At 46.5% G+C, this 26076-nt stretch overlaps 1 protein-coding gene across 1 annotated transcript in view; it reads left to right on the top strand.

Moving 5' to 3' along the window:
• Positions 1 to 299: 299 nt before the first annotated feature.
• PELI1 (pellino E3 ubiquitin protein ligase 1) overlaps positions 300 to 26076 on the top strand; it is a 152651-nt gene continuing 126874 nt past the window's right edge. The window contains exon 1 of the mRNA XM_074949578.1: positions 300 to 463. The gene's annotated coding sequence lies outside the window, so the exon portion shown is untranslated. The remainder of the gene's footprint in view (positions 464 to 26076) is intronic.

A 26076-nucleotide genomic window follows, 5' to 3' on the forward strand; every position in this document is an offset into this window, starting at 1 on the left:
TAAACTACAAACAAATAAAAGAGAAAGCAGCATTTTTCTTCTGCATAATAAAGTTTCAAAGTTGTATTTAGTCAATGTTCAGTGGTAAACTTTTGAGAGAACAACCATAACATTTTGTTGAGAGTTACGAACATTTCCAAGTTACCAACAACCTCCATTCCCGAGGTATTCGTAACTCTGAGGTTCTACTTTATCTTTTCCTTCACTGTAAAGGTAGTTTTCCTATGATAATCCGTGGGAAATAGCATCACCTAGTGGACAATGTAAAATGCAGAAATAGTCATGAGTTTTGCTACAACATATTCTGTGAGTTACTGTGATTCCAGCGAACATGGAATGATGATGTGATAGTGCCAGATATGTTCTGCATGTGTTTATCTGTTTGCAGTGTGACTGCAGCGAGGCAAGTGGGCTGATGTGAAAGAGAAGAGATACCGATAGGACGTGAGGAGCAGCAGTAAAGGTAAGAAAGCTGTGAGATTGGTGTAGGGGAAGGGAACAGGGTGTTTCTTCTCTTTCTCTTCTTCTCCGGCACTGGACGGTTGGAACTTGTTTGTCTGTAAGTGATCTCCTTTAGTGTAATTTCTACTTTAAAATGTAACATGTTCCATGAATTTCCTTATTTCCCTGTGGCTCCAGCTGATTATTCTGATGACAGCAACGTACTCGGTTATTGTATGCTTCATGAAAGGGCTTAGGGAGGCAATTTGCTGATGTTCTTATTTTCACCCTATAGATGTACTTGGTCCTTTGTTTAAAAAAAAAGAAAGAAAGAAAAGCACTCCTTATGCTGCTGCATTTGGAGAGGCAGCATGGTCTAGTGGATAGAGCAGTAGGCAAGGAGTCAGGAGGTCTGGGTTCTAGTCCATCCCCAGCCCTACCGATGACTCAGTGTGTGAGGTTGGTCAAGTCTCATTCCTCCCTTGTTGCTGCCTGTGTTGTGTGTAAGCTCTTTGGGGCAGTGTGTGTCTCTTACCATGTGCACGTTTAGTGCATAGCACAGTAGGGCCTCTGGGTGTTCCTGTAACATTAATACTGATACGTGCAGAATTAAGCCAATAGAATTGTGAGTGAAGTTAGGCAGGGCATTTTCTTTACTTGCCACCTGCAGTTATGTTAACTTAAAAGAAATAGCAAATGGAGACTATTTAGAGTCTCCAGCTGCTTTAGGCAGTATCTGTGTTAAACCGTGGATGCAGGAACGAGATTATTAATGGTGAAATTAGTCGTGTTGGATTTTGTGGCGAAACTATTAGAGGATCAGTGCAACAGGTTCATTGGAAAGACTGAACAAAAGCCCCTCTGGGTGGATGCTGGAATGAGCAATAGAGTGCAGATCTGATTATAAACTATTAATTATATTCAATGAAAATCATGAGTGGTGTGGAGAAAGTGAATAAGGAAAAGTTATTTACTTGTTCCCATAATATAAGAACTAGGGGCCACCAAATGAAATTAATGGGCAGTAGGTTTAAAACAAATAAAAGGAACTTCTTCTTCACTCAGCGCACAGTCAACCTGTGGAACTCCATGCCAGAGGAGATTGTGAAGGCTAGGACTATAACAGGGTTTAAAAGAGAACTGGATAAATTCATGGAGGTTAAATCCATTAATGGCTATTAGCCAGGATGGGTAAGGAATGGTGTCCCTAGCTTCTGTTTGTCAGAGGGTGGAGATAGATGGCAGGAAAGAGATCCACTAGATCATTACTTGTTAAGTTCACTCCCTCTGGGGCACCTGGCATTGGCCACTGTCGGTAGACAGGATATTGGGCTGGATGGACCTTTGGTCTGACCCACTATGGCCTTTCTTATGTTCTTATGTTGTTAGGGGTAGTGATATACGGTAGAAGTGGGGACACATGCTATTTTAGGGTTTGATCCCACACTTAACCATAGTACTTCTATACACAGGAATAGTGTCCTTGAACTGAATAAGGCTATTCACGCGCACGCCTGTTTACAGGATTGGGTCCCCTTTAACTCAGTTAACGGTTAGAGTTCAAGCCTATAGGGAAGCCTGGGGTTGAATTGCCTTGAGCTGACAAAGTTGTGCTTGTCTATATGAGAATGAAGGGAAGATCCCAGTCATGTGACATCCTTGGAGCATGGGCTTAATTAAGATTGATAGTTTGTTCAATATGTATGTCCTGAGGAGTTTAAAGGCCTCTGATAAAAATCAAGTAGTAAGGGTGGATAATGCCAATAATCTGAAGCTTTGTAATTATTCCTCTGTCTGAAATGTATCCAGTCAAGTGTACCTGAACCCATCCTGGCTTTTATTTGATCAATATTATTAATAAAGTATGGAATGTTTTATGGAAAGGTATTTTTTCACCATGTGTTGATAGCAGACGGGTTGAATCGTGAGGTTTTTCTGAGACTCCATTTAATGTGCAACTGAAGGAAAATGAAAACCACTTAAATGTCATCACCTAAGATCTCATGCACCACACACGCCAGCTGCCAATGTGTGCAGAGACCACATGTGGTAAAGAAGGTGTTTCATACCAATACAAAACATGCATTTGTATCCACACTCTTGGTTTAACCTCCCACCTATCCCGGTCATACAGATATCCTCTGCCAACTCTGGCAGTGTGTGACAAACAAGGAGCGTGTCTGGTCAATGAGAAATGGGTAAGTGTCGTTTTGATACAAAAGAATGGACCAGCTCCATCCCTGGTGTAACTCTCAGGACTTCACTTTGGCCTAGCACATAAAAATGAACTGTTCCCCATGAGAGGGATGGCATCTCTCACCCTGCAAAGGGAGGGTTAAAATCCAGACTGGACAACCCCCCTCATTGTAAATGGGTGTTGTGTTCTCACCCACTGACATCATACTGTATTAACAGAGCAATGCGGTCCAATTGCAGGGAGAGGTGTGTCCTGATAACTCAAGTGGGAGTTATACTCAAATTCCTGTGTCTAGGATGGGAATATATTGCAGCCCATGGAACTTTCTCAGTCCTGTGCCCGCTAAGATGGAAGTGATAGGGCCCCTGCAGGCGTTTGTAAACTTGGTGGGGATTAGAACTGTCCTCACAAATAAGGTATTAGCTGCTTTCCTTGCATATACCCATGACTGCCCTTGTAAGCGGCTCTTGAAGACAAACAGGGACGCTCTGATATTGCTATATGTCTTGTTTTGGTTTTCTTCGCTCCTATATGTGGCTGCTAGTTCCTCAAATAACTGCGACAGAGGCGGCATATGGCACCCTGCCACTTGCCAATTGCAGCAGGGCCGACTGCTTATTTGGGAAGTCATTACTGTCTCTCTTCTCTCCAAATAAAGGATGAGTTTTGGCAATGGGGGCAACAACAAGCATTCTGTTTGCTTTGTGGGTTTTTAATGATTGCATCCATGTAATTGATTTATTCGAAGAAGGGAACCCACATCCTGATGGAACTAATTGTAAGCGTTTTATCATCACATCTTCCCTGGCACAATTACCTTGACAGTGCAGAACTGCTTTTCACAATCAATCATTCCCTTTTATATTTCATTAAGGGGGCTGGGAAATGGTCTCCTATGCTCTGATAGAAATAACTCCCTGTTTACGTTACAAAGGACGGCTTGACTCTGTGCCACAGAGCTCACCATCAAATGGTAAAGGAGTTGGGTAGATTACCTATATAGTTTCACACTTCCCCTTTAAATTGTGGGGTATGTCTACCCTGGGGGGCAGGGGAGTGTGTTCTTAAGTCAGGTTAAAATAGCACTAAGGGCACGATCACTCTGCTTTTTACGCAGGATAGCCACTCACATTCAAGCCTATAGGGAAGCGTGGGTTTGAACTTGAGCTGCTACCCCTGGTTAGAAGCTGAGTATCCCTGTCTGCACTGGTGTCTTAGCCCATGTTAAGAACAAAACCCACCTTTCCTTGCAGTGTGGAATCCCTTGGGCTAGTTCTCCCCTTCAGTGCAGCGCACATGGTAGGAGCCAGGGTTACACTCTTAGGGGTAGGTCTCTACGAGTTTCCCCTCCCCAAGTACTTGATTTGTATCATTTACATTCTAGTAGCACCTAGGGGCCCCGGCCAAGAGTGTGCTGTACACAAACCCACTGAGAGACGGTCCTTGACCCAAAGTGTTTACGCTCCACATAGACAAGACTGGCAAGGGCTGGGAGGAGAAACAAGCACAGAGTGGTGAGGACACTTGCCCAAGGTCATACAGCAGGTCACTGGCAGAGATGGGACTAGAACCCAGTTCTCCTGAGTTCCTGTTCAGATCCCTATTCAACACGAGACTGCACAGTCACTTACATGGTTTGTGCAGCTACCTGGAAGGAAGACAGAACACCTGTGCTTACACCCTCTGACAAGAAGGGGGTGAATTAGCATGGCCACAGGTGACCACGCTCCAAAGGATCACGCTCCAAAGGACCACTGTAGGGGAGCATGGCCATGGCCAATGCCTTGCCCTGCCCCTTTGCAGCAGTTAATGGCAGAAGTGCATGCTGCACTGCTGAGAAGGAGGGGACAGAGAAGATGTAAGCACCTCAGCATCCCAGCTGAGCTTCGGCTTCTCTCAGCACTCCCAAGGCAGACTGCCTCTGGCTCCCGCTGCGGTGGGTGTGATCCAGCCTTGTAACCTTGCCCCAGCCCTTTAATGTTCTCTGTCTGGCTGCAAAAAGCCACAACCTCCTCATGCTGGCCCTGTACAAGTGCCAATCCAGACAGCACCATATGATGCGTATTCATAGGGGCATTGGCCTTTTCCAGATGGGCACATAACTTGGGGGCAATTGAAGGGTTAAGGTGAAATATATACACTGACTGTGAGTCTAACTCCTCACCCCATCCCCAGTCTGCCACCTCTTTCCTACCTAATCTTTGGCAGCAAACCCATCTAAAGCACTCCTAGGGAGCTGCCACATCATGAGCTGACGGGGACTCCCTATAATTGAAGTTTATAATGCTGCATTACGAAGCCACACCTGCTTAGTCATCACCCCCTTGCCCTACTCTCTTGCTTGCCCAGGGCTGCATTGTTGTATGCCTCTGTCACCAATGGATCATGTGTTTAGCTGCGCTCCTGCTGGTGGTTGCAATCTGAACCTGTGACTTGCTCTTTGCCTAGTGATGCTGCTGCGTTAATCCCCAAAACACCCCCCTCTAGTCTCGCCTCTCCTTCCCAACGGCCTGATCTTGGCAGGCGCTGAGCCCCTTGCACTCCCATTGGAAACAATGGAAATTGAGTGAGCACCTCTTGCTCAGCACCAGGGAGGAGTGGGCCCTCTATGCTTAAACACCAAATATCCCTTCCCCAAAGCAGACCCAAAGCAAAGCGTTACCCCAGAGATGAGAGGCCCTGCTACCCCGTCTTGTTCCAGGGTGTAATTAGCCCCTTCCCAGTGAGTCTTCCATTTTCTTGAAAGAAATTTAACTGCCCTTGATAAACAGTTGTCTCGAATGTCCGTTGTTAAGCGAATGAAGCTTTGCCATAGACTTCAATGGGGCAGGGCTGTAGCCCGAGTGGACTTTAGACATTTTTCATTGCCAGGCTTTTGGGGACTCATTATTCAGCACAAACGTTAGTTGTCAATGCTGGCCGCGTGCTACTTTTCCCAGTCTAGTACTCAGGCAACTTCATTTTCCCCTCCTTCCTACGAGTCCGTTTCCTGAACACACCCACTGAACAACTGCTAGCTAGCAGCCTCCTCACTTGCACGCGCCAGCCTTCAATAGCCCACAGAACAGCAGCAGCCTCGCAGCCTTCAGCTGTGACCGTTGTGGGGGCCACACCAGAGACTCAGCCCAGTGCTGTTGCTTCCCAGCTAATTCCCAGCCTCCCTTGCCTGGCCCGGTGCTGAGAATCCTGTAAGCCCAGCTGCTAGCAAGAAAATGTCTGATACGGTTGAGCCAAGAGAGTTGAATGTGGAGCCTAAACTCCCTTAAATAAGTGGCCTGATTTTTCAGAGGTGCTGCTAACAGCCACAGTTCCCATTTGTGTCAGTGTGGGCTTGCCTGGGCTCACCCCTCTGAAAGTCAGCTGATGGGGACTCCCATTAATTGGAACTTATAATGCTCCAATACTAAGCCACACTTCAGGGGCCTGTGGGGGTTTTGGTGCCTAGGATTAGGCCCCTGAGTATGACAATAGGGGTCTTAGCTTCTTGCTTCGCAAGCATGGTCAGGGTACTTCCTTTCCAGGGGCATCTGAAATTAGACCCCTGAATGCCCCGTGTAGAATTAAAATCTATTTAGCCCAAAACTACAATCCACAACCTGTCCATATCCAACCCAACCTGCTCCTAGGTGGGTCAGTCATGAAGGACTGGACTGGGCCTGGCTTTACATGGGGAGGGGGGAAGTCTCCTCCCTGCACCCTCTCGTGCAGCCCACCTAAGAGTTTGGCAGAACTGAGTCCTTGCTCCACCACGCTCTCCTGGGCATGGGGGATGATTGAGCCTACTCTACACGCCAGCCACGCAGGAAGAGGGGTGCCACTTCGCCCAGTGCCCCCTCTAGCTGCCTTGTGTGGCTCTGCACTACCCTCTCCTACAGGCTATAGCAACTCACCCAGTCAGCCCTTAGAGTTAACACTGCAAGCCTGATTTATGGTTGCCCTGTGGCCCCTCTATGCCAGCTAGGCTGGCAAAGGCAGCTGAAGGGAAGGCATAAGTCTCCGCCCTCCTGCTGCCCTCTCCCTAGCAGTCCTGGGCACTTGGGACAGACCAGAGGAGGGAGGGGGGATGTCAGGGGCAGTAGGAAGCATGACAGGGACTGTTCTGTGCCCCTGCCAAGCCCCATAGGAACCACGGAAGCAGGGGCACAATTCACAGCTGCCCTGAGGGCTGGCCTTGTCTGTGCTGGGGCTGCACTGGCTCCTGTGGTGTCTCACTAGGTGGCAAAATGCCCCCTGCCCACTCTGTCCCTGTGCTGGCACATGAATATGGCCCCCCCGGCCTGGCCACCTGGTTACTGTGTTCTGGCAGCTGAGGATATGAGCGGAGACTGAGGGCAGGCCGGGGAAGTAGTGCCGGTTCTGTAAGTCCGCATCAGAGCCACTGCAGAGACAGGGACGGCCCACCTTCACAGCAGGAGTTCCCAAGAACGAGGAGCAGCTCAGTTTTCCAGGCACCTCCGCCAGTCAGGACATGTAAATGAGAGAGAGATGTGAGTACATAACCGGCTCAGCCCATCCGTGCTCTCCTCTGCTCACCAGTCTGCGCTAGGAGCCCGGCTGATTTCTTGGGTATAGCTGATTGCCTGGATTTCACTGCTTTTCATATTTTTAAATGGAAGCTTGTTCCACCCATGATCAATTGTGATCCATTATGTTTTATCACTTCAGGCAGCAACTCCATCCCATTACAGCTAAATTGCATTTACTAAACACGGGCACTTTTTCTGATCCCTTTGGGCCGGGGGGAAAGCCCTACCGATGGTGAAGCACATTCTTATGCTTGGTCAGCCTGGGGAGGGGGTTAGATGCCGCTGTGCGGGGAGAAAAGAGGCACAAATATAATGCAAAACAGTATTTTCTCTGTTGTTCTGTGGTGCTCCTTGTTCCATGTAGACAGAGGGTTCTGTGTGCACCTTCCTTCTGCGGCTGCTTTATACAGTCTAAGTCCTCAGTTGTCTTCACCATTTAGTGGAGAGAAATCCCAGGAGAGTTAGACACCTAAATACCTTTGAGAATCTGCGCTTCACTAACTGGTGCTTCTGTTGTACTCTGATCAGTGACTAGAACTGATTTGTTTTCCCTTCATCAGTACCAGCCCCTAGATATTATCACTTTGTGGGTTCATCTTTTGCTACCTTTCCGGCTATGTCTTCAGACAACAGAAATCCTGAACAGAACACAACGAATAATACTTGCTAGCTGCTCTAGGTGGTGCAGTGGCCGAATGAGTCTTGCTTCTGTATGCCCAGAGAACAATCTACTTTAGCTCATGAGAGAACAGGTTTTGTCACATTCGATCTAGTCCTCAGTCAGCACTTCCCCATAGCACCAAACTCCTGTACGCAGTGTCCTGTTGGTGAAAGGACACCAAGACTAGCTGTTAGGTGGGATGTCATGAGCTTGCACTGCCTTTGCAGCACCTTGCATCCATGCACTACGTGTCTATAACTAGGGCCCTACCAAATTCACAGCCATGAAATCTGGTCTTTTGTGTGCTTTTACCCTATACTATACAGATTTCATGGGGGAGACCAGTGTTTTTCAAATTGGGGGTCCTGACCCAAAAGGGAGTTGCGTGTGGGGGGGGTCACAAGTTTAGTTCAGGGGGGTTGCGGTATTGCCACCCTTACTTCTGCACTGCTGCCTTCAGAACTGGGTGGCTGGAGAGTGGCGGCTGCTGACTGAGGGTCCGTACCAGGCCATCCTTACTTCTGCGCTGCTGCTGGCCGCAGCTCTGCCTTCAGAGCTGGGCTCCCGGCCAGCAGCCGCCGCTCCCCATCTGCCCAGCTCTGAAGGCAGCGCCGCCACCAGAAGCAGCATAGCAATAAGGGCAGCAGTACCGCAACCCCCGCTACAATGTGACCCCCGCATAATTCCTTTTTGGGTCAGGACCCCTGCAATTACAGCACTGTGAAATTTCAGGTTGAAATAGCTGAAATCATGAAATTTACAATTTTTAAATTTTATGACCATGAAATTGACCAAAATGACCCATGAATTTGGTAGGGTCCTATCCATAACTGAAGTTCAGTCTGGGGCTTGGGGACACTCCATCAACTCACCTCTCCGGCTCATTGTTGCTACACCCTTGATCTCCTCTCTAAGTTAAGGGTCCTAGCAGGATTCTACAAGGGCTACCCCTTCTAATGTGCATGGGATTCCAGTTGTGCATGTTGGATATCTAGTAGTTCTTGTGCCTGTGCAAAGTCTAAGTCAACGTATTTAAGAGACTGTGAAGAGGAGCTGTCATAGCTATGTTCAGCCTTTTCTGTCTGGCCTGAGATATTCTGCCAAATTACCAGTATGTGGGACGCTGGTCCTGTACTCCGATGTTATCATGGTAGCTTCGGGGGGAAAGGCTGAGAGGAGTGTGGCCTGTGAGTTCCTCTTCAGCCAGCCGAGGAAATTCTGTGGTAGGAAAGAATGAAAAGAGGAGGCGGCCACAGAGGGGTCCAGAGCTGCGTTTCTCTGAGGAAACAATCAAAGCTGCCACCAATGAGCAGGCTGACTGGAGGAAAAAAAGCACATTAAACCAAGACCAGAAAGCCCTTGACCAATGAGAGCAACAAGATAGGAACAGTTGGACTTGGAGACTCTGTTCTTGCCAGCACTGTCTTTGCTGGCAATAGACCAGTTGCACATTTGGTTGATAGCACAAATCTCTAATCAAAACATGTTTTTAGTTCTTTTTCAGCTCTGCATTATCATCTGTCCAAGTATTAATGATTCTTATCTAGTAGCCAGATAAAACCGGATCTTTTGTGAACATTAAAATTCTATCTCTTGCAAGATCCATGGCAAAATTATGCCCTGAATAGGAGTTATACATAGTGCCTCTGCTTTCAAAGCTCTTCTCTAACTAGCTAATCTTCCCATTTCCTTCTATGAGGAAGGTAGTGCTACTTCCTTACCTGTCTGTCTCCATTGTACACAGGAGAACCTGAAGCAGGGAGGGTTGGCACATGCCCAAGGCCAAAGAGAGTTAATGGCCCACAGTCACCAGACTAGCTGAACTATGCTCAGTGGAAGTCTGGAGGATGGCATTAAGCCACTCTAATAGCTCTGCCACCTTGGGGGGCAGTAGGTGCTAACCCTGCTTCCTGGTGCAAGGCAGAGTAGGCTCATGGTACCCAGCCAGGGTGACCGGATGTCCTGATATTATCAGGACTGTCATGATATTAGGGGATTTGTCTTATATAGGCAACTATTACCATCTTTCCCCCCTGCCCCCGAAAAAGATCCTGATTTTTCACACTTGCTATCTGTTCACCCAGGTATCAGACAGACATGGTGGATTCCCAGCCATGACCCCCTTTCCCCAATCACACCCCCCTATGTAGGGGCCAGCCGGGGAACTCTATGCAACATACGGCTCTCCCTACCTTGGGGAATCCCCAAGTAGCCAGTTAAGTTTTGAGTTGGCTTTGCATGGCCAGAGCGGCTCAAAGCAGGTTTAACGAGCCAGCGAATCTGACCCAGGATTAGATCGCTGACATTTCTGGCTGCTGGTCCCATGCTTTCAGACCGCTACACTGTCCCTCTCTAACTGCTTAATCATTCCCCAGAAGTAACTGATACAGCCATTCAGAAATAATTGATACAGACACTTGGAGCTGCTTTCCTCTTTGCTTTATAATGAAATAGCATTTGAGACTTAGAAGAACATTTTGTGCTGAATTCCATCCCTTTGTTGTAAGCTGATGTGACAGGGACCTCCCCTGTATTCCGGAGGCAGCAAGGGTTCAGTCATTAGAACTGAGTTGGCTTGAGTTGTAAAACGGCTATATATGAATATAGTGTTCTTGTAGCCATGTTGTTCCCAGGATATCAGAGAGACAAGGTGGGTTAGGTCATATCTTTTATTGGACCAACTTTGTTTGGTGGAAGGGACAAGCTTACGAGGAAGAGCTTTGTGAAGCTCGAAAGCTTGTCTCTTCCACCAACAGAATAAAAGATATAATCTCACCTACCTGGTCTCTTCCATATATGAATACAGTCAGACTTCTCCCTCCCCTTGCCCAATGCCTAAGCAACATAAGCAAGAGGATGGTAAATTATTGAAGTGCTATCTCCCGGTGTTTGTGATTAAGGACAGTACAATCTATCCAAGACAGAACTAGGGAAACGCTTGAAATGCAAAAAGGAAGGAATAATGTCCGACAGGCATAAGGATAAATTGTAATTCTTTCGTAGGCCACTAGGTGGCACGGGACCAAAGTGTACAGAGTCCGGGCAAATTATTCTTGTTAGGAGGGTGCAGTAGAGAAGTGGCTGTATTGCAATATCCAGTGCCATCTGTTTTTATTGTGTTGACCTGTTAGATTGGTCTTCACACATATCTGACAGTCAAGGTTAATTGTTTGGAATCATGCCTAACAATTAGTGCTGGGTGGAAAATGACAATGTATATATCACTCTTCAGCAGTGACACCCGATTACGTCCACTGCTGCAAATTCACTTCAGGCAAGGACTTAGTTTGTATTTTAATCATTGTTAAAAAGGTCTGTCCCCCCTGCCCAGTGAAACGAGGCCAGGTTAGTGGATGCTTACACTTCCTCCCATTTGTGAATCTTTTTCAGGTATGGTTTGAGCACATGGTACACACCAATGACCACAATTAAATATTGGCTCCAACCTGAGCAAGTTCAGTAATCTCATTCTATCCTAATGCAGCTGGCCACTTCCAGTGCTCACAGTTGTTGTGAGTTTATTTGATCTACAGGGGAAATTATTAGTATAATGATTATTACATGTATTATGATAGCACTTAGAGGCCAGGGCCCCATTGTGCTAGGCACCAAACAGACATATCAAAGAGACAGTCCGTCCCCCAAAAGTGTAAGACTATAGACAACAGGTGGGTAAAATACACACATGGTGGGAGCACAAGGAAACAATGAGACTACACTGGCCAGCGTGAAACTGCTTATCGTGCTGACCAATATTGTCTGAGTGTTTCCTTGTGCTCTCCTTTCTGTAACCACATGTTGTTTCCTGTCTGATACTTGAACTGTGAGTTTTTCAGGGCAGGGGCTGTCTTTGTTCTGTTTGTATGGCACCTAGCACAATGGGGCCCTGCCTGGTCCATGACTGGGCTCCTTCCTGCAAAAAACTAATGCTACAATTTGCAGAGCTCCAATAACACGGTCTGTGCAAGTCCTGGTCCTGCCTGTGCCCTCCAGCCCACACCTCTAGGCTCCTAGCCAGTGCAGAGAGAGTAGGAAGATACTTACCCCAAAAATATTGAGAGTTGCCATGAAGAAAGTAATGTATGTTTACCAAGGGGAACAAAAGACAAAGCAGGAAAAACAGATATGCTGCACTAGGTAGGTTGATTTTCAAGTGCTTCTACTTAGAGCCCAAGGCAGACAGCAGACTCTCCTGCTGCTCACATGGCTCCCTCTCTCCCAAAGCTGCCTCTTTGCAAAACTTTGCACAACTCAACAAATAGCCTGTCTTCCTAAGAGTCAAAATTGCTCATACGCCAAGAAAAATAATTGGGAAGACTATGGGTAACAGCGCCACCTGTTGGTGCCTGCCATAACTATATCAACCACAATATCAACTCCTCAATATGGGAGTGGTGCAATGAACATCTTTTGTTAGAAAAGGAGACTACCAACCGCAGTGGTGAAAAGTATGTGTGAACGTACTGCACTGAGAACATTGCACGACACTTGCTCACTATGCACTAGTGGCACAGAGCCAGCACAAAGCCTGTGCAATTGGAGATCCATAGGCAGACCCCTGCTCTTGCAGAGAGCCCCAATGAAGCCGGTGGGGGCCTTACAAAAGTGCTGGGATCTGCCTGCGCAAATTGATTGCAGGATTGGGCCCCAAGGTTTTGAAGTGGGATCTAAAGGCAGCATAGGCCTGGTGGTGGCTCCTCTGCATTTTGGGACCAGGTGAATGCTGGCTGTCAGGAGCTGACCACTGAGACACGGCCATCTTTCCACGACTATTTTCACCTTTCTTATTCACCTTAGATCTACAACAAGCTGCGGTTTCAGTAACTTCTTTCACAATCTTCCTTCCTTTCCTGTCAGAGGAACGGCACATCCTTGTCTAACAACTAAAATGTTGTTCCCCCAGCATGCGGGAGAAACAAATACCACACTAGTTCCTGGCACCCTTTGAAGATTTTTTTCCTTACACACAACCCGTCTCAGAGACGAGACAGAATCAGTGCAGCCCAGACTCATTGGGTGCTCACAGTTACAGCAGCTTCAGTTCACTGTCTCTCAAATGCAACATCTGCCTCCTGTGAGCAACCCTGACATCCTCCCACCCGCTTCCCATGTGCTAGTGCTCAGTATTCCTTTACTAGGCTAGCAACAGTTTAAACCAATCAGCTACGCAACTATAACTGCTCCTCCCCCCCCTCCCGCCCCTGAATAATAAATCACTTCAAGCCAGACTGAGTCAATGGGAGAAGTATCCAGCCCTTTGAGCCTAACTCAAAACGCCACCTGCCTCTCCGGGTACTTCCAGAGAAGAAGCAAAAAAGCTGCATGTATGCTCCCCTGAATGTGAGCGCATCGTAATATCCACTAAGAGGAAAACTACACACCATGCTGAGCAGAGACTAGATAGGTGAAATGCTGCCCCCACCCCACCCCCCTGACATCTGTGGGAGCTTTGACAGGATTTCACTCTGTGCAGTACCCGAAGACATTCATCTTCCATTTTGTACTTGTCCTAGTAAGATCACACCCTTGAGTTTCGTATCACGTCTCTTCCCAGTCACCGTAAGCAGGATAGAGTCTTTCTGGCTCAGACAACTTTGTCTTCATGGGCTCAATTCTGCAAGGTGCTGAGCAACTTCAACTCCAGCTGACTCCATGATTGGGCCCTACATAGAGGTGGACAAACCAAAATCTCTGATCCACAGACCCCTGAAACCTGAGGGAAATTCAGATCTGAATGTGCTGGTTCAAGCCACTTGCTAGCCTTCCTGTCTCTCTTGACAATACCAGGAGATAGTAGTGACCATTCAGAGAACTGGATGTACTGGGAATATCAGAGAGCTCAATCCTGCAAGGTGTGGCGCACATTGGCCTTACTAGAGCAAAGCACTTGAGCTCAAGCTTAACTTTAAACGTGTGTTGTCCCGTTGTCGTCAGTGGGAGTACTTTCTTGCTTAACTTTAAGCACATGGATGGATCAAGGCCAGAATGCTCAGCACCTTGCAGGATCGAGCCCATATAGGGCAATCTCTTCTCTTCTGAACTCCCTTTAGGAAAGGGTCTAGCTTTCACTCATCCATGCATAGGCGCCGACTCCCTGGGTGCTCCAGGGCTGGAGCACCCACAGGGAAAAATTGGTGGGTGCTCTGTACCCATCAGCAGCTCATCCCCCCAACCCAGCTCACCTCACCCCTGCCTCTGCCTCCGCCTCCTCACCTGAGTGTGTCGCGTCCCACTTCACCCCCCTCCCTTCCTCCCAGCGCTTGCCGCTGCAAAACAGCTGTTTCGCGTGGCAAACGCTGGGAGGGAGGTGGGAAGGGGAGAATGCAGCGTGCTTGGGGAAGAGGCGGGGCCAGGGCAGGGATTTGGGAAGGGGTCCAATAGGGGAAGGGAGGGGGCAGAGTTGGGGCAGGGACTTTGGGGAAAGGGTTGGAATGGGTGCGGGGCAGGGGCAGGGAAGGGGTGGAGTTGGGGTGGGGCCAGGGGCAGGGGGGCTCGAGCATCCACCGGCACTGGAGAAAGTTGGCACCTATGCATCCATGTGCAGTGTAATGATTGCCATTTAAAAGGGATTTGAGACACCGCAGTCATTTTCCTTTTTTTAACTGTAGGGAAATGACGACAGTGTCTTTAATACCACGCTCAGTGTGGTAACTTGTAGATGGTGACATTTTAATGGCAACTACTGCATTACTTTAATTCTGTACCCTTTCAGGAACGTAGGAATTGCCAGATTGAATCAGACCTGAGGTCTATCTAGGCCAGTATCCTGTCACTGACAGTGGCCAGTGCCAGGTACTTCTCAAGAAGGTGTAAGAACTACACTTGCTCACTATGCACTACTGGCACAGAGCCAGCACAAAGCCTGTGCAATTGGAGATCCATAGGCAGACCCCTGCTCTTGCAGAGAGCCCCAGTGAAGCCAGTGGGGGCCCTACAAAAGTGCTGGGATCTGCCTGCACAAATTGATTGCAGGATTGGGCCTCAAGGTTTTGAAGTGGGATCTAAAGGCAGCATAGACCTGGTGGTGGCTCCTCTGCATTTTGGGACCAGGTGAATGCTGGCTGTCAGGAGCTGACCACTGAGACACGGCCATCTTTCCACAACTATTTTCACCTTTCTTATTCTCCTTAGATCTACAACAAGCTGCGATTTCAGTAACTTCTTTCACAATCTTCCTTCCTTTCCTGTCAGAGGAACGGCACATCCTTGTCACTAAAATGTTGTTCCCCCAGCATGCAGGAGAAACAAATACCACGCTAGTTCCTGGCATGATCGAGGAGGCAGATGTGGGATAATTTTCCCCGAGTCTGTCTCTTCCTAATCTCTAGATGGAATAAACCCTGAAGCATGAGATTTAATATCCCTTCCAAAGCTGTTATAATTAATTGTGAGGAGTCTGGATAGTCTTGTTTATAATAATATCCAATCCCTTTCTGAATCCTACATTCCTGGCCTCAACATCTTCCCATGGCAATGAGTTCCATAATCTAGTTCTGTGTTGCCGGGGAAAGAATAATTAATTCTTAAAGGAGAGAATAGGGGTGAAAGTAAGATAAAAGACTTACAGGTACAGGGCCCGGCTCTGGGGCCCCAGAAGGGGCAGAGCCTCGGGCAGAAGGGGCAGGGCCGGGGGTCAGCCTCCCCCAGCTAGCTGTTCCACGCTGCCTGGCGCCACCTAGGGCTCCAGTGACTATTTAAAGGGCCCGGGGCTCTGGCTGCTGCCACTGCCGTGTTTTAACGTCGGCTGTACAGAGGCCGGTACCGGCAGGCACTTCTTACTGGTACACCATACCAGCCCACTTTCACCTCTGGGAGAAAAGTCTCCTTCACAATCCCATGTTTCTGGAGGGCTCCTTCCAGTAATTCCCCTCTCGCTCTCTTACCTCCAACAGTAACCCTACAGCTCCTTACCATGTTTTTTCTCCCATTTGGGCCTTTGGGCTTTAGCCCTTTCTCCAGTACTTAATTTTGTGTCAGGGCTTGTCAGGCTGAGCCCTGGCACCTTGAGGCTTGGCAGTTCATCGTCCTGGCATCTCTGCCACTTGCTGTATCTGTTATCAGTGTAAACAAATTGCTTGAGCCCTGGCACCTCTTCCATTACAAATTAAGCACTGCCTTTCTGTCTTTTTGGCCTGGAACCAGGCATCCAGCTAATTAGTGTTCCTGCAGAGAAACAGGACACATTGTGATCCAGAAAACTGACCAGGCCACAGGATGTTTTCTCGCTCGTGCTGGCTCTTGTCCTTTAATGCAGACTTCTTTCCCCTCCTCTACAGTCAGCATCCCTCCTCAGCTGCCTGTTCAGGGTGTAGTGATACTTTCAGAAGTGCAGAACATTTAGGAGAAGCCATGGGCAAGTGTTCTGACTTTAGAAAAACTAAGAGGTACAGTGGATTTTACAGACCCTGGATCTGAGAAACTCCAGTGTAAATCAGAGGTAACTAACTCCTGTAAGTCAGTGGAATGACAAGTAACCCTGATGTGAGACCAGAATTAGGCCCAGTGCATGTAGGATTAGACATACCCACAGCAGCTCTGTTTAACAAATGTGTTGTACCATACACCAGATTCCCCTGTGTGATTCAGTGGAAAATTCCCCCTTTGTTTCAAGATACAGACATGGCTATTGCAAAGATATATGTACTGTTTTTCTTTAAACCTGTCACAGAAAGCCAGGCAGGAGGGAGTCTGAGAAAGATTCTAATCAGAAGTTCTACAGTGAATGAGAAAGAGAGAGAGAGACAGTAATTTTAGGGATAATACTGACCCCTTAGTCTAATAGAGTTCCTTGTTCAGCGTTAGATGAAAGTGACTCTTGCTGTGTTTCTAGACCCTTGTTGCCTGGCAGCTATAGATACATTATTTAGTGGGGTGCAAGAGTTGAAAATACTGAGCTTTTATTCTCCACTGATGTCCACCTCCTTCTCTGTGCTTCTCTCTGACATTTAAAAAACAGTTAAATACAGGGTTTTTTAATTGTACAAATCATAGGTGTGGTTTGATTTCTATATTTGGAGGGGACAGAGGGGCTTAATACTATTAATAATAGGAATAGGTCTAACTTCTGGATTTACTGAGTGTTAGTGGTACTTAAATTACAGTGTGTGTGAAATCTCAAATACAGTTTATGTTCATTATTTAATCATCCATAATTTTTTGTTTTAACTTATTTGACATGTTTACCAGCTACCACTTAAAAATCAACATTAGCATAAAATCAAATTGTTAAATGAAGAGAACCAAGCACTTTCATGTAACTCTGAATCATGTCTCCCTGGTTTTAGAGCTACATAAACATTGCTGTAACATAGACATACCGTATTTACCTTAATATAGATGCAATTGTCTTGCCCTTCGGTTAGCGTAAATGTTCACAGTGTTCTCTGGAATCAGCTTTCTAGTTAAATTGGCTTCTATGTGAAGAAGAGCCAGTGAAGAAAATCTTTCTTCTCCCATGGTTGAATGCAACCAGTTTATAATCCGTTTCATTGCAGAAAAGCTTCATTCTGATGTGGCCATACTGGAAATGTGAGAGCTAACTGAATGAGTCTGTAATCGTTTGTATAAATATCCGTTTCTCCAGCTGTAAAGTGAGGATTTACGTTGAGTGGGTCTGCATATTTCTGCAAGAGTCAATGAATGCCATTTTTGTCACACCTTAATACTGAGTCACGTGCTGCAGCAACTTCCATTGATTCTTTTGAGAATCGTCTCTCTAACTCTGCAATTATGACATCCAAAACAGGAAGGTACAGCTGCTGATGCTGCCTGTTCTTTCAGGTGCAGTTACAATCTTGGGTGTTTCACATGCATTTGTTGCCCCTTATACATGCTCTCTTTGACCCAAACTGATTGGGACAATGAAGTCTCTCCCTAAGAGTTTCCAATGCTTTTACAACTCTTTGTCTTTTTGGTGAGTGAAGAGTGTCTTCATCTGGCACTGCAATGTTATGGTCTTGAGAGAATTCTGTAATTTCTTTCCACATTTCATTCCAGCCTTCTTCACTTCTGAGTTTCTCAAAGTACCCTTTCATTTTTTCTATGATAGCGGAAGTTTTTGCAAGCATGCTATTGATGCCTTGAAGTTCTTTGGGAGCAACATGAATAACTTTCATAATATGTTGAAAGATAATCAAGCATGCAATGAATGAAACTCCAGTGATCTGATGATAAAGACCATTTGCCCCCACAGACCACTTTTTGCTTTGTTCACTGAGATCTTTGATGCCGCATGATGGCAGTATATTGAGTTTTTGCTGCAAACACACTTCTCCACTTACATGCCCAACGCATGTCACTGGACTGCACAAGCTCTTGATGCTTAAGACCCAAAGCTGCCTGCAGGTCAAGAAACATCTGATGATTGGTTGGCTCTGCAAAGGCTGAATACAATTTCTCAAGTACATTTAGAAAGCCCACAGCACTAGGACTTACTTGACAGCACTCCATGAGGACGGGATTGAGTTTGGGTTCCATGCAATGTGCATACATTTGCAAACAATGGTCTTCTTTCACTCTCTGCGGAACCCCAGCTACACGTCTTGACATCGCAGAAGCACTATGTGACTGGAGTCCCAGGGGAGCCAACTGAGGTCACTCAATTAGGGTGAACTGGAAAGAATGGGGCAGACAATCCCCAAAGCTGGTGGACAGTCCAATACTTAGATTTACCAAGCCAGCACAAAACAGCTTCTATAACATCTCACTGGTTACCCAGAAGCCAACAACACAGTTCCCTTAAAGTAACCCAGCCTCAGGCCTCCACCCAGACACCCAAGTCGAATGTGATGAGGATTACTGAAAATCTTATTCATCATATAAAAAAGTTCTACCAATCCCAAAGGATCAGACCCATTACCTCCCAGGTTCATGAATATTCCAGAACTTACCCAAATACACGCTTACAGCCAATTCTTATTAACTAAACTAACATTTATTAAGAAAGAAAGGAGAGAGAGAGAGTATTGGTTAAAAGATCAATATACATACAGACTTGAGTACAATTCTTGAGGTTCAGATTCATAGAAGAGATGGTGAGCTTTGTAGTTGCAAAGAGTTCTTTCAGAATTAGTCCATAGGTTATAGTCCAACGTTTATATTCAGAGTGGTTCAGTCAGGACTGGGATCTTAGTCCTTATGGCTTAAACTTCCCCTGCCTGAAGCATCAAGCAGCTCTGAGATAAAAAGGATTGGGACCCATGGGTCTTTTATACAGTTTTCTAGCAGCCACTTGACCATACAGTTCTGGGCTTTTCACATGAGGCTGGTTAATGGCATATTTAGACAGTTTTTCAGAAATTTTCTTCCAATCCCGCAACCTTTTTCTGGTAAATAAATTGTCCAGATAGCCTGTTTCAGAGTAGAAGTGATGGCAGGGAAATCAGAATACAGCATGTTGTTGAACTGAATATTTAACCCAAGGAAATGTATTGTAATGGAAAACTGAAAAAAGAACGGTTCTGTTTTCTTAAACAGTCTCCTTGGAAAATCAGGCAGATGTGGTTGATTAGGTCCACTGCTTTTTTTTCTCCAAGATCTGTAGGAACAGTTATGCTTCCACATCATCTTCAGTTGTTTCCGGACTCACTGCATCCAAAGATTCTAGATCCTCTTGCTGTACTTGTGATGATAAGGTGTCCAGAGTCGAAGCAAGTGCAGTGAATCAGCTGCCGACGGTTCAACAGTTGGTTTTGCAAAAAACTTCGAAATGTCTATTTTACTTTTTCTCAGTTTTAGGTAGGTCCATCACATTAGGAATCTCAAGTGCAAAGAAAATGTTTTAACCTGAATTGTAAACTACTGAACAAAAATCAATGTATACAGTTCGAGAGGGAAATGCCGCTCCAAGCCCCCTCCAATCTCTGCCCCGGCCCAAACCCTGATATCCTCACTTAGTTTTCACTCATTGCTTACTCATGGAAATCTTCCCTTGGCTTCAGTGAAAGTTTAGCTCAAGTAAGGCCCCAGGACCAATATACATCTCCTACGTCCCTTGAATATTAACAGCTCAAGACCTCCAGTATTGTCGTCTTTGTGGCCTGCCTGGATGCAGACTCTCCCCACTCTTCTCCCTTTATTCATCATCCAGTCCTGTGAATTCACGATGTGACGTCTGATTTCCATCAGGCTGGATGGCAGCTTTACAGTTTTCTCGCGGCCTCTGTGATCTTGGGCGCCGGTTCTCTGCCAGGCATTCTGTAGATTTATTTGCACTGATTTACCTCTCAAATAATGGCATATACAGTAAGAGACAAAGTCATGGGGAGATCAAGCGGAAAACCACAGAATAGTACCTTCCCTCCACTTCTAAAACGTCACTTTCCTTTGAAGATGCACTTGTCGGGCGGTTTGAGTTGCAGAAATTCTCTGTGAAGATTCCCCCACTGCTTCACCCCTCCAGTCCTCGCTTCCTTTCTGTCTCTCTCTTTTTGTGCTGTAGTCAGTGTCAGGGCTGGCTCCAGGCACCCGCATTCCAAGCAGGTGCTTGGGGCGGTAGTTAGAAAGGGTCGGCAGTGTTTCCGCTGCGGCGGCAATTCAGCAGCAGCTCCTCTGTCCCGCCGGCCACGGCGGCAAATGGACGACAGTTTTTTTCACTGCTTGGGGTGGCAAAAACGGTAGAGCCAGCCCTGGTCAGTAGCATCACTGAGAGCCATTGTGGGAGATGATGATTCCTCTGCACCACTTTTTTGTTTTCTTGCCTCTGTGTAGGTAAAGCTGGAGTTTTAAAAAAAAGCAGCTCATTGTTTTCTGCTATGAAACTGACCTAAGAACTTTATTCATATCTGTACGCAGAATGATCTTTTAACCGCAATAACTCTTTCTTTTCTTTTTAAATAAATCTTAGATTCGTTAATAAGAATTGGCTGTAAGTGTGTATTTGGGTAAAATCTGAAATATTCATTGACCTGGTGGGTTACGTGTCTGATCTCTTGGGATTGGTAGAGCTTTATATATTTTAAGTAATCCTCACCATATTTGACTTGGCTGTCTGGGTGGGAGCCAAAGGCTGGATTGCTTAAGGGAAACTGTATTTGGGGGCTTTTGGGTAGCCAGTAAGGTATTACAGAAGCTATTTTGTGAAAAGATTGGTGAATCTAATTATGAGAAGAAACCCTCAGTTTTGGGGATTGTCTGCCCCATTCTTTGCATTTTGCCCTGAGTGAGCTGTCTCAGTGTGGCCCCGTGCCAGCAACCACAGTCACAATGGATAATAAATTTCCATCACTTCTCTCACCCTCAACTATTCGTAAAAGGGGCAGAGCTCCATGACCGTAGAGTCATGACAGTGGGATCCTCCAAAAATCCCAAGAAGAGTGTGATGTGCAGACTGAGAGGGCTGTACAGAGATACATCTGGGAGGGGGTAAAAAAAATGATCAAATGGTAGATATTCCTTGTATTGAACATGCAAATATTTATGGAGGCCAACAGATTCCTGCCCTAACGTGGGGTGTTCTCTTCTTGCAGTGCAGAGGATTTGAATCAACCCTTTAATTTTCCCTCTTCCTAAAAGCGTCAGGTTGGGGTGGGCCAACGTGTATTGTTTTGAAGTCAGCCAGAGGGGTCAATAGAGTGCAACACATGATGCTCCTCACCCTACATGCTGCACTCTGGCTTTATGCTAACTCTCCTCCTTTCTCTGATAACCTTGTGCCCTTGTTTCTGTTTTGTTTAGAGTTTCAAACATCCTGCCCAGTACACAGAGCATGCAAGCGGTTGTACAGACTGTTTTTTCCAAATGTATTCCTTCCCAGTACGTAACTTCCCAAAGATACAAGATTATTTGGTAACCCGCTTCAGGATGACCTGCAGACGTGCAAACCATCATACTGCGCTTCAGATCCAGTTGCTGCACTTCCCTCCGCTGAAGAAGTACAAGGTGGAGAATCTGGATGCTGGAATACGCTCAGGATCTCAGGCATTAGGACAGTGGAAACTCTCTTTTTGGGGGAAAAGTGACACATACCATGCTAACGCAGTAGGGATTAAGGCAGTTCCCAAGGGCACTTTAAGGCATCTTAAAAAAATAAAATAAACTAAGCCTAAAAAAAAAATCTGAATCCGAAATCATGAACATTTAGAGCTGAACAAATAATTCCCAATGAAAAGCTGGACAATTTTAGCCTCTTTCTGCTTGGAGATCTCCAAACAGATTGCAGCGGCTCACATATACTCAGTGTCCAACTATCTTTTCCTTTTACCTTCTGGATCGGTTGATGACATTTGAAATTCAAGCTGGTTGTTTAGCTGAGACTGGTCAGAGAAGTCACATGGTTATTATTTCTGGTTTTTGAGTGAAGGAGTATACAAGGCCTCTGCCACACATCCTTGCTTGTGTAAATTTAAAATTTGATTTCATCAATCACTCGAGCATGTGTCTTTATAATTGACTTCTCCCAAACATTCCTCGTCTATTCTACAGTTGCAACGAAGTCAGAGATCCACTTACAACATGATTCCAATTTGCACTTCGGGCTGGAACCTGAACCATGTCCTTTAAGTGGGCTATAGCCTTGTGCATGCTATAGATATGGGATTGGTGCTGTGTATTCTAGTCAGATGTTTACAGTCTCCTGCATGCCAGTTGCATCCATTGCAATGCCTGCTGTGTGAACATAGATCCTCCCTAAGGAGCTCCCATAGGTCCCTCCCTGAGCAGCTCCGAGCCCAGCCCAGCCCATTCACAGCACTCTCTGGGAGCCTATGCTATATCAGCACAGAGAACACTAACACTGTGTGTGTGCACGCTCATGTAGCTGTGTTGCCTATGAGGCCCCTGTCATAAATATAAAGGGAAGGGTAAATACCTTTAAAATCCCTCCTGGCCAGAGGAAAAACCCTTTCACCTGTAAAGGGTTAAGAAGCTACGATAACCTCGCTGGCACCTGACCAAAATGACCAATGAGGAGACAAGATACTTTCAAAGCTGGAGGGGGGGAGAAACAAAGGGTCTGGGTCTGTCTGTGTGATGCTTTTGCCGGGGACAGAACAGGAATGGAGTCTTAGAACTTAGTAAGTAATCTAGCTAGATATGCCTTAGATTATGGTTTCTTTAAATGGCTGAGAAAATAAGCTGTGCTGAATGGAATGGATATTCCTGTCTTTGTGTCTTTTTGTAACTTAAGGTTTTGCCTAGAGGGATTCTCTATGTTTTGAATCTAATTACACTGTAAGGTATGTACCATCCTGATTTTACAGAGTTGATTCTTTTTACTTCCATTAAAATTCTTGTTGTAAGAAACTGAATGCTTTTTTCATTGTTCTTAAGATCCAAGGGTTTGGGTCACCTATGGAAATTGGTGAGGATTTTTATCAAACCTTCCCCAGGAAGGGGGGTGCAAGGTTTTGGTGAGGATTTGGGGGGAAAGACGTTTCCACACGACTCTTTCCCAATAATAAACCCGGTTAGACGTTTGGTGGTGGCAGCGAAAGTTCCTGGGCAAAAGGTAAACTAGTTTGTACCTTGGGGAAGTTTTAACCTAAACTGGTAAAAGTAAGCTTAGGAGGTTTTCATGCAGGTCCCCACATCTGTACCCTAGAGTTCAGAGTGGGGAAGGAACCTTGACAGCCCCCTATGTGGGGATTAAGGCCAGAGGCCCTGGGCACAAAGAACATTTGGGCCCCTCACACCCCAGGGACCCAAGGGTGCCAGAACTCGGGGGGTGGGAAGGCAGGAGGGCCATGCCCACCCACATTTTAACATGGATGCAGTAGCCTCAGACAGGCATGGAGTGGCAAAGGCAAGGGTTGCACTTCGCAGAGGGGGAGCTGATAAGGTGATCAGCCTAGCAACACCAGCCTCTTCACAGTGGGGGGCTGAGGTGGGCCTTAGCCTTCCCTCACCAGGAGGCCCCGCCCCCATTCCTCCTCTTCCCCCCCAAAGCCCTGCCCCCTGGCCAGGCTGAAAGCCAGAGCCAGGCCGTGGTAAGAGCCACCAAGGGAGCCCAGGCCACTGTGGGGAGCCCCGGACCCTTTACCTTCTCTGGGCAGAACATCCTGGGGGGCAAGAAAGCTGCTCTTGGGCACCCTGGCCCTCTGCCCAGGACAGGTGGAGGGTCTGGAACTCCCCACAGTGGCCTGGGCTTCCAGCAGGGCCAGGGGCAGGGCCACCATTCAGCACCAGTGCCCTTCCCCACTTCTACACAGGCTCCTGCAGGAACGCCAAAATTGGCCGGGGCCCCTGGGCATGGGCCCTATGGGCCCGTGCATTGATCTGCCACTGTTTAAGACTGCAGCTTACCAAATGATTTTGTAATCAGCTCACGTTGCCTTCTAATTCCCACTTTGCAACACAATTCAGTGCAGCTCCCCCACATAAATCGGGGGGCTTGCTGTCTAACTTAGGTCTATTGTGCCTCAAAGCAGCGTACCTTTGGCTGGGTCTGTGGGAGCTAGAGCTGCACTTAGCTGGGAGTCACATCCTTCTTACACAGGACTGTTATCTGTGGGCTGGAAAGTAAGACGAGCACGACTCACCTGCTGATTAAATTCTGGACTCTGTAACACAAATGACAGAGCCATTAGTTAGGCAGAGGAGGTGCAGGAGTGAGCATTTACTGGCCTTTTACACCAACGGTCATCAGTCTTGATGCTGCATCATTATATCGTATCATTTAAAACATAATGCAATTATTACGTATCACTGGCTCCTACTAGGTGCCAACTTCAGTTAGCCAGCAAATCTGAGTTTTGTTCAATGTCCTGCTGTTTTCTTTAGCATTTCTATAGCACTCCTCGCATGACTCACTTATAAACACACAGCACAGATGATGCATAAGTGGTTAGAAGTGACTAAGCACTTTAGGAAATTAGCACTCAGATGGTGAATCTGATCACATTTTCACATCCCAGCATCCACCTCAACACCATCTGAAACTAACCCTCTGGGATATCAAGGCTGCAGAAGGAGATTCCCACAGCCCTGTGGGCAGCTAATTGTTCTTGGATTTTTGTTCATGCATCGATCTTGTATCTATAATGACTTGTTTTCTGGGTCCTGTACCTTTAAATGGAGAGAGGACTCTGTCACTACTGTGGCAGCTCTCAGAGATGCTGTCTGTTATAGAGGAGATGCAAACGCTGCATGCGCTGTCATGGAGACCTTACTTTTGTTCTTTCTTATTTTGTTGTTGTCTTACTAGAAAGAATAGGTCAGCCAGGCTGAAAGTATACAGTTGCTCTTTGTGTGTAGAAATCATAATAGAGATGAATATTTATATCCCTCCACAAACTCTTTCACAACAGTGCTACCTGAAAAGGCAAAGCAATAAGAACATAAGAATGGCCATTCTTCGTCAGACCAAAGGTCCATCTAGCCCAGTAACCTGTTTTCCGACAGTGGCTAATGCCAGGTCCCACAGAGGGAATGAACAGAACAGGTAATCACCAAGTGATCCATTCCCTGTCGCTCAGTCACAGCTTCTGGCAAACAGAGGCTAGGGACACAATGCTATTAAACCAACCTACAACTGCAGAACATTGCAAACTGCCTTTTCTGGCTGATGGTCTTCTCTTGATCTTGTTGTTCTTGAGCAACAAATAACTTTAACTATGACTAATAATATTTTCTGAGCTAATTATATTTTCTGGTAATATCCTGTCACCACTCCTGTTTGTTTCTCCTGTGTGGCCCTGAGAAATCTCACAGCTACCCACCAGAACCACAGCCCCACTAGTGCATGCCTTCCAGCAGAGGACTTCATTTTTCCAGGCCCTTCTGCTGAGAACCCAAGTGAGGAGAAGCAGCAGACACCATCCTTGCCAAGGTGGTTTTCTGTCTTTGGGTTGATGTGTGAGAATTTCCCCAGTGCCACAATCCAAGCCCCCTTCTCCCCCCACCCCCCAACAAGATACTTTAAAGGAGAGAATTAGAAAAACATATTTTCAACCCACATTTGCATCTTTTGCTCCTTTTGTGTGATTGTCTTAATGAAAGCGGTTAAAACTGAAACCAACTTGCTATGGGCCACTTTTAAAGGGCAGAGGATTTGGTCCCCCTATCATTCCCCCATATCATTACACCTACTTTATGTGCAATATGAATTACTGACCCATATCAAATCATCTCTGTTTTATAGAGGAGATGCCTCAGAGACACCAAGGCCTCCAAGAAAAGCAGCTCCCCATGTAGCTTTCAGGCCCCATCAGCCCCTCCTTCCCCACTTTGAAATAACTAGACCAGCCTCCATGTTCTTCCTCCACTAGCCACAATGCAGGTGGATGTGTGTGTGTGGCAGCAGCCAGATATTCTAT

This window comes from Natator depressus, chromosome 3 (assembly GCF_965152275.1).
Source record: "Natator depressus isolate rNatDep1 chromosome 3, rNatDep2.hap1, whole genome shotgun sequence".
NCBI lineage: Eukaryota > Metazoa > Chordata > Testudines > Cheloniidae > Natator > Natator depressus.